General features: G+C 39.8%; 1 pseudogene; it reads left to right on the top strand.

Moving 5' to 3' along the window:
* Window positions 1–3,786: 3,786 nt before the first annotated feature.
* Window positions 3,787–4,780, top strand: LOC107741710 (uncharacterized; annotated as a pseudogene).
* Window positions 4,781–8,771: the final 3,991 nt, after the last annotated feature.

The raw sequence follows: 8,771 nt of genomic DNA, 5'->3' as shown, positions 1-8,771 counted from the left end.
ATCAGAGCACACCTCGCTTTTCAGACCGATGAGCTTTGTAAAAATCGACGCGTTTCAGAAAGGCGGGTCTTAGAGGAGAAACAATAATGTGGAATTGAACAATAATACAGTATGTGGAAAATAATGTGTTTTTTTAACCTTAAACCCTATAAACACATTGCATTACACCAAATACACAAAATAATGTTATTTTTAGCAACGTCATGACCCCTTTAAAGAATTGATTCAAAAAACATTGTAATGCCATACACTGTGATATTTTAATGATTTTATGAGGATTTAATAGCATTACCTTTAGTTCAGAATCTTTTACATGGTTTTATGAGGATTTAATAGCATTACCTTTAGTTCAGAAACTTTTACATTCTACACATGCAGGTGTTCAACTAATAACTTGCAGGTGAATACAGTCATGCAGCCTATTTTATGCTGTCTGTTTTATGTAGTGAGAAACTGCTTCAAATTATGTTATGTGAGTTAACTGAACAAATCATTCAAACTGATTCCTGAACCAATATTTTGCCAACCGTTTGATCAATGCAAAGAACCAACTCAAAAGAGTGACTCATTTGCTAAAAGGGCATTGCTCATACTCTAGTAAAAAGGGTCTAATGACACCCTTGGAATAAACTATGAATTTATTAACAAAAAACGGTAATAAAGTAACGAGACGAACATCGCCTGGTGTAACGAGGTAAAAGTACCTTTTGGCATTAGAAATGTGATTAAAACTAAAAATATGTGATTAAAAATAAAATATGTGAAAAATACATGATTAAAAATAAGAAGTACCCATAATTAAACCTACTCTTAAAATAGTTTTTTCTTTAATTACTTTAGTAGATATAATGAAGTGAATGTAGCACCTCTGCTTGTTAACTAGTTATTGGTGTTCAGAGTTTTGATGCAACTCTTGTCACAATTATCGCCATTTCTAGCCACTGGGGGACCATAGGCAGGCTAGGGGAACTTATATTAATGTTAAAAAACCTCATAAAGTGAAATTTTCATGCCATGGGACCTTTAAAATTTACATTGTTTGCTTAGTGCTTTTGCTTTTAGTCCTTTGCTTTTAGTCCTTATGTTTTTATTCCAATTATATTTTCAAGTTCTCACAGTCATCTTCTGTCACATCCACATCCGACGCACCCTCTTCATCTGCACCCTGTGCTACTTCTGTAGTGGCCTCATCATCCTCATCCTCTCCTGCGCAGCCTTCATCATCCTCATCCTCTCATGTGCTGCCTTCATCATCCTCAACCTCTCCTGCGCAGCCTTCATCATCCTCATCCTCTCCTGCGCAGCCTTCATCATCCTCATCCTCTCCTGTGCTGCCTTCATCACCCTCACCCTCTCCTGTGCTGTCTTCATCATCCTCATCCTCTCCTGCGCTGCCTTCATCATCCTCTCCTGCGCTACACCATCATCGCCCTCACCCTGTGCCTCATCTACACCTCTGATTAGTTCATCACAGGAGTCTGAGACACTCCCATTTAGGGAGGTGGGTAAATTATTAAAGGATTTGTACATGTAGCCATAATAATATTGTCAGGGTTATGGACCTGTCTGTGTGTGTTTTTGCTCCTTGTGACCCAGTTTCTGTCTCCCGTTGATTGTGTTAATTTGATTCCAGGTGTGTCTAGTTCTTCCCCCAATTATCCTGTGTTTAAAAGTCCTAGTCCTTTCAGTCAGTGTTTGTTGGTTCTGAACGTCATTCTATGTGTTCCTGTGTCTCCTACGTACCCCTTGTGTTTGGATTATTAAAAGACTGTGGTTTGAGCTATCTCCGTGTCTCCTTGTTCCGTGCTCCAAGTGGAATGGGACAGAAGAACCGACCTAAACAGTTACCTCCGTTTGTACTCTCCGTTTTGTTTCCGTTTTTCTCCCTGTGTTTTTCTTTCCATTGTGTCCCCATGGATCCCTTCACTCGCCCCGAATTCCTCCTCCTGCTGGAGCAGGGAGACAAAGCTCTCGAGGACCATACCAAACTGTTCCTGTTGGTCGCTAACATCACCAGCTACCCGGACGACGCGCTCTGCTCTTTCTATAACGCAAGCCTGAACGCCGAGTGCAGAGCGCTGTCGTCCGAAGATGGTCCTTGGGAGGAATTCGCCGCCTTCGTGGAGTGTGTCAGGGTTATGGACCTGTCTGTGTGTGTTTTTGCTCCTTGTGACCCAGTTTCTGTCTCCCGTTGGTCTAGTTCTTCCCCCAATTATCCTGTGTTTAAAAGCCCTAGTCCTTTCAGTCAGTGTTTGTCAGTTCTGAACGTCATTCTATGTGTTCCTGTGTCTCCTACGTACCCCTTGTGTTTGGATTATTAAAAGACTGTGGTTTAAAGCTATCTCCGTGTCTCCTCGTTCCGTGCTCCGAGTGGAGTGGGACAACTATAGATGTTACTTGGGATTCTCCTGGATTTTATTGTCTTGAGGGAGAGGGGATAAAATGTAAAATCTAAAAAATAATTTGCTGAATTTTAGGGATGGTCTAGGTGTGTACTGGTAGTACTAAATAGATTATATGAAATTATTTATAATATATATTTGTTTGTATTTCACCTTTTTCAGATGCACTCTTTAAGACCATCAAGAAAAAGACAGGTATGTAACTTGTCTTGCAATACGTCATATGCTCAAATGATTTTGCATAATTGGATGACTTTGCTTGTCACATCCCTTACGTATCCACAACACATTGCAAGTTAATATAACAGTAACCACCACTTTCCAAACTATGCCCACATACTATGTAAAAATGTAATTGAAAAAACAAAACAAAACAAAACTTACTCTTTGAGTAAGTGTTAAATTCTCTCATTCAGTATTCAGGAAGTAACGTCACTGATACGGACTACAGCGATGTTGACTACATACCCAAAATTGGCTCAGATGAATCAGATGGTAGTTCTTCTGCATATGACAAGGCTGAAAGCAGCTCAGATGAATCACATGGTAGTGCTTCTGGACATGACTAGGCCAAAAGTTCTTTGATGCATCCAACATCAACCATTTCAAAAGAGACTAAAAAATGTGTAACTGCACCATCACCAAAAAAGGCCAAAATGCCAAACTAAAGAGATCGACACCTTGCCTGGTGATAGGACTTTTATTCTGTCAGTGCCATCTCCGAGGCAGGAACGCAAGACATACAACAAGAAGCAGTATTGCCTTTACTGCTCTAAGCCATACTAAAAAATGGCAAGACACCTCGAGTCTGTCCATCGCAATGAAGTAGAAGTCGCAAAGGCAAACTTTGAGTCGTGTTTCCAAAACATTCCAAAGAAAGGCGAGTGCAGTTAAACCTCCTCAGAAAACGGGGCAACTTTGCCCACAACACAGATGTGGTGAGACAAAGACATGGGGAGATGATTACCTGCTTCCGTCCAAAAAAGAGAAAAGGAGCCAAAGAATTTATTCACTGCATCTACTGCCAAGGCCTTTACAACAAGCGTAGCCTTTGGAAACATATGAAGAACTGTCCACTGAAACCTAAAGATGATGAACCTCATGGCAGGAAAAAAGTTAGATCCCTGTGCGCTCTGAAAACACCAGTTGGCATAGAGGTGAGCAAAAGTTTCAAGAAAATACTCTCCTTCATGAAGTACGATGAGGTTTCCCGTGTAGTTCATTCTGACAGATGCATCATGCAGCTGGGGGAGCACATGTTCAAAAGGATGGGATCTGATGTGACCGAACATGACTACATCAGACAGAAGATCAGAGAAGCTGGCAAGTTGCTTCTTGAAGCAAGGAAGATTACGCCACTGAGAACAATGGTCGACTTCTTCATATGCATGTCATATCAGCGGTTAAAGTCGTCTCTGGCTACGATGAAGAGAATAAATCTTACCGCATTCCCTCTTTAGCTCTCAAACTTGACCATTCATTAAACAAGATCTGTAGCATTGTTGAGAGCAACGCCATGATGTACGGTGATCATGAGCGTGCTGAGTGTGCTCGAGACTTCAGAAAAATACATCAGGCAAGGTGGAGTTATAGCACCGCTAGTGCTATAACTACACTGAAAGAAGCCAAGTGGAATGCTCCACAGATAATTCCTTTCACTCAAGATGTCAAAGTCCTGCATGCTCATCTGGAGAAGAAACACGACGAGTTGCTCAGTAAGCCCAGAAGTTGCCCAGGTTCTGCAGACAAGCTATGCTGCTCTTGCCAAGGTCACATTGTTCCAAGTCATCCTGTTTAACAGGCGAAGAGAAGGTGAGGTGTTACGGATGCTTTTGTCAGCTTTTAAAAGCAGGGATTCTTCCGAGCTGCACGAAGACATCGCCATCTGTCTTTCTGTATTTGAGAGAAAGCTGTGTCTGCACTTCACCAGAGTTAAGATCCATGGTAAACGAGGGAGAAAGGTTCTTCAAGCCTTCTCTGGTTTCTGCCATAGAGCTGCTCACAGAAACACGTGAGGCTTGTGGTGTTCCAGCTGAGAATCCCTTCATGTTTGCCAGACCTGGAGCAATGTCTGCCTACCGAGGAGGAGTGCATCAGCAGAGCTGCTCATGAATGTGGCATAAAGAATCCTGAAGCACTATCATCAACTAAGCTGAGGAAACACATCGCAACCATGATTCTCAACCTTAGTGAAAACGAAGCAGACCAACTGGCTGATTTTTTGGGTCATGATATAAGAATTCACAGACAATTCTACCGGTCACCAGAGGGGACACTGCAGCTGGCAAAAATGAGCAAGGTCCTAATGGCAATGGAAAAAGGATCATTGTCCGAATTCAAAGGAAAGAAACTTGATGAAAATGAAATCAACCCAAATAGTAGGAGCATTTTGGGATTTTTTGTGTCTGTGCTGTACATATTTGCAAATCTATGTCTATATTAAAAATGATTGTCATTGAAATGTCAAGTGATGAGGAGCCCAGAGACCTGCCTGAAACAACTACACCAGCAGACATAGATCAACCATCTTTTAGCCAGCTGCAGTGTCCACCAAAGGAACAAGGTAAGAAAAGTCCTTAGGCCTTAATTAGTATTAAAATGACTTAAATTCATCTTTCAAACATCTTATACACTGAAACAATATGAATTTTGCCATGTCACAAGGGCAAAGGTATGTCAAATAAATTGACTTCAACAGAGAAATTAACCAATATTGGAAAAATATGGATTTTCAATAAATATCTGTTAAACATTATGCAAGAAATAATGTGCTTTCCAACTGTGCACAAACAAGCTACTGTTGTGTTCACAAGTTTACATAACCCAGAATATGCAAAATATAATTTTAACAAAATAAGAGGGAGGATGAAAATTGCATGTTATTTTTTTATTTAGTACAGTCCTGAATTAGCTATTTCACATAACAGATGTTTATATATACTCCACAAGAAAAAATAATACCTGTAGTTATAAAAATGACACTGTTCAAAAGTTTACATATTCTTGAATCTTAATACTGTGTGTCATTCCTTGGATGATCCACGATTGTTTTATGTTTTGTGATAGTTGTTCATGAGTCCTTTGTTGGTCCAGAGCAGCCCGCTGTTGATGCTTTGGTTTTCCAGCATCTTCTGCATATTTGACCCCCGACAGTGACTGTATGATTTTGAGATCCATCTTTCACAATGAGGACAACTGAGGGACTCATACATGGCTATTACAAAAGGTGAAAATATTTACTGATGCTCAAGAAGGAAACACCATGCATTACGAACCGGGGAGTGTAAACTTTTTGAATTGGATAATCAGGGTAAATTTGACTTATTTTGGCTTCTGGGAAACATGTAAGTATTTATGTAGCTTATTAAGTGTGGTACTAAATGAAAAAATATATGATTTTTTAAATAAAATCTGAAATATTTATACATTATCCTATTCATAGTTTGCTCTTAATGCTTTGTGTTTCCTTCTGGAGCATCGGTAAATGTTTTCACCTTTTGTAATAGTTACGTATGAGTCCCTCAGTTGTCCTCAGCATATATAAACATCTGTTATATAACATTTATAATTGAAATTAATATTTTGCATATTCTGCAATGGGTATGTAAACGTATGAGCACAACTGTGTATGCAGTTTTAATTTATAACTTTTATATATTAAACTATTTGACATAAGTTTCAGCATACAAAATATTTTATATACTTGCTTTATTAAATTGGCTGGTAAGATTTATTGGTGGCTGATAGATTATCTAAGATGCCTCATGTAATATTACGTAACTAGTTTGTTAACACTTGCAATTTAGCTGTTGTGTTTCTGTGAAAGGGGCCTTAAATTTCACTTGGAGTTGCATTAAAATGCCTTAATTTCTTAACACTCCTATAACCATTTTCAGAATTCTAAACATATACATATTAGGCAACACTCAGTTGTTTTTGTTTTGAACTGACTTCAGTTGTAATTGGAATTTATTTATTTATTTATTATTTATTTATTTAAATCCTTCAAAGCGGAGAATAGTTGACTTCAGTAGTTGAAATTCATTATTTTCATTGTTCAGTTCTTACAAAGAGTATAATTTTTCAAAAACTATCAAAAAGTCAAAAACTATCTGTAATTTGCATGTCCACCACAGTGTTTGAATAATATTAATTTCCTCAGTAAGTGGAGTGAATGTAAAGGGAAAGCTACTATAATGTTGCATAGTGTCATTATAAAATTACTTTAAAAATTTTTTTTTATTTCTGTTATTAGTTATAATATGCACTTTGACCACAATGTTTAATACTGTTCATATCTTTAACAAATGTTATTGTTAAGAGAAGGCTGTTGTGTTTGAACATTGTACATTTAAAATAAGGTAGTTCTAATGCATTCATTTGATAGAATGTTTGCATGTTCATATTTTCTGTTATGTAGATTTTTATTCATCAATTTAAAAAATGACTATTTGGTACAAGACTGAGTGGAGTGATTTTTGTTGTTCTTAATCCAATCTCATGATTATAGAGTTTGTGTATCCTTAAATTGTGAGTCCCTAAAGTATCACTTAAGCAGAGTTTGTGTATCTCGAGTCCCCAAAGTATAACTTAAGTGGAGTTTGTGTATCTCGAGTCCCCAAAATGTCACTTAAACGGAGTTTGTGTATCTCAAGACAAGAGTCCCCAAAGTATCACTTAAGCAGAGTCTGTGTATCTCAAGAGTCCCCAAAGTATCACTTAAGCAGAGTTTGTGTATCCCAGAGTCCCCAAAATGTCACTTAAGCAGAGTTTGTGTATCTCAAGAGTCCCCAAAATGTCACTTAAGCAGAGTTTGTGTATCTCGAGTCCCCAAAATGTCACTTAAGCAGAGTTTGTGTATCCCAGAGTCCCCAAAATGTCACTTAAGCAGAGTTTGTGTATCTCGAGTCCCCAAAATCTCACTTAAGCAGAGTTTGTGTATCCCAGAGTCCCCAAAATGTCACTTGAGCGGAGTTTGTGTATCTCGAGTCCCCAAAATGTCACTTGAGCGGAGTTTGTGTATCTCGAGTCCCCAAAATGTCACTTAAGCGGAGTTTGTGTATCCCAGAGTTTGTGTTTCTGTTGTATTCCGAAACATTTTTAATGGAGACACATCAAGTCATTGATAATTGCTATAGAGCGTTTCACAATATTTATGCTTTTACAGAAAATCATGCCTTAATGTCTTATAGCCTTCAGTGAGCAGAAAAAGGCACCTCTGCTGAGATAAAACCTCCACAAGATACTAAATTAACTAGGATGCAGGTAGTGATCAGTGAAGTGACCTCTGTCATGCAAACACCTGATTTTAAATTACTAGTCTGAAAAAACGTAGGCTGTATTTTCAATGATCTTGGAAAAAACAAACTCTTCTGTGTATTTTTGTCTATTCTATTAGTCTATTCTCTGTGTGTGTGTGTGTGTGTGTGTGTGTGAGAGAGAGTGTGAGAGAGAGTGTGTGTGTGTGTGTGTGTGAGAGAGAGAGAGAGAGAGAGAGAGTGTGTGTGTGTCTGTCTGTCTGTCTGCGTGTGTTTTTTCAGGTAATTAGACTGTTTTTCATATTATTTCGACAATTCAATAACCAAAATAAGTCATCGCATAGTTGAATCCTTTGTAAAATATCTGAAATGTAATTAATGAAATATTTGACGAGATGTCTGTGTGTTGTAATTGATAATGTTTTTTCACTGATGAACTTAAACTGCATGTTGGCATATAATTTAATGTGTTTACATGAGGAAAAGATTATTAACCTGCTACATTTCCGGCACTGCGTGGCGCGTGATTAAGAGACTGGAGTGAGGTTTGTGAGTCCCGGGGCGACACTGATTCAACTGCCAGAGAAACTCCCGGAGACATGGAGCGAAAGAGGCGGAGGAGGAGTAAAGCCTGTGTTATACTTTCGCTGGAAACACGCGAAACAAGTCCGAGGTAAGTATACAGCCCGCTGCTAACACTCCCACCACCTCTACTCCGTGTGTTTCTCTGCACAGGCCGGTGCACCCAGGACGCGATCTTCCCAGATGTCCTTCACTCCGGCGCCGGGACACCACGGACCCTGGGTGCTGCCGCAGCGGAAGACGCAAGCCAGGCCCCGGGTGACGACCTCTCCCCCTCTGCCACCACCGGTCTTCGAGATCTCCACCCGGAACCGCTTCGCTCCCCTCCGCGAGACGGAACGCGACGCTGTGACCATCGGAGACTCCATTGTCCGGCATGTCCGTGCTACGTTAGCTGAAGGTAAAGTGCACACTCACTGTTTCCCTGGTGCTCGTGTTCTCGATGTTTCTGCGCAGATACCCGCGATCCTGAAGGGCGACGAGAGCACCGGAGCGGTCGTGCTTCACGCGGGGGTTAACGACACCAAGC

This window comes from Sinocyclocheilus rhinocerous, unplaced genomic scaffold (assembly GCF_001515625.1).
Source record: "Sinocyclocheilus rhinocerous isolate Xijiao unplaced genomic scaffold, SAMN03320098_v1.1 scaffold14039, whole genome shotgun sequence".
Classification (NCBI taxonomy): Eukaryota; Metazoa; Chordata; class Actinopteri; order Cypriniformes; family Cyprinidae; genus Sinocyclocheilus; species Sinocyclocheilus rhinocerous.
This window is presented reverse-complemented; position numbering and strand designations above follow the sequence as displayed.